The following is an 806-nucleotide window of genomic DNA, read 5'->3' as shown; positions in this document are numbered from 1 at the left end:
CATGTAATCAATATAAAAATTACTAATGATCAGGGCACAGTGGCTCATGCCTGGAATCCTAGCACTCTGGGAGGCCAAGGTGGGTAGATTGCCTGAGCCCAGGAGTTTGAGACCAGCCTGAGGAAGAGCCAGACCCCATCTCTAAAAAATAGCAGGGCGTTATGGCAGGCACCTGTAGTCCCAGCTGCTTGGAAAGTTGAGGCAAGAGGATTGCTTTGAGTGCCAGAGTGTGAAGTTGCTGTGAGCTATGATGCCACGGCACTGTACCGAGGGTGACAAAGTGAGCTCGGTGTCAAAAAAAATTAGTAATGACATCTAGTATGTTCTTTTTTCATACTGGAGAGCCTTTGAAGCCAGTGTGTGTTTCACCCCTGCAAGTCACCTACACTCACCTTGCCACCTCTCCAGTGCTCAACAGCCAGCCACACAGGGCAGGTGGCTAACACACACCCCAGTGCAGGGCTGCTCAGTGCTCCTTACCAGCCGTAAAATGGCATTGGCTGACTTTTCTGGGATGATCTAATTTTAGTCTCAGGACGTTTTAAACTCTTTCCTTTGCCTCTCTGCATGTGGGCCCACATCTCTCCGCCTGTGTGGCCTTGGCATTCTCTGCATGCTGAGTCCCTTACCTACACGCTCTTGTTGAATCCTAACACCAGCCCGGGGAGGTAGGTACTCTAATAGCACCCATTTTACAGATGAGAAAGATGAGGCTTGAAATGACTGGACTTCTTGCCCATGGTAATGGTGACGTGGAAGTGGCCACCTGACTCCAACTGCTCTGCTCTATTGAAGGCAACGCTATT

Source organism: Otolemur garnettii, unplaced genomic scaffold (genome assembly GCF_000181295.1).
Source record: "Otolemur garnettii isolate 467f Iridium unplaced genomic scaffold, OtoGar3 scaffold00209, whole genome shotgun sequence".
Taxonomy (NCBI): Eukaryota; Metazoa; Chordata; class Mammalia; order Primates; family Galagidae; genus Otolemur; species Otolemur garnettii.
Note: the sequence above shows the minus strand (reverse complement) of the source record.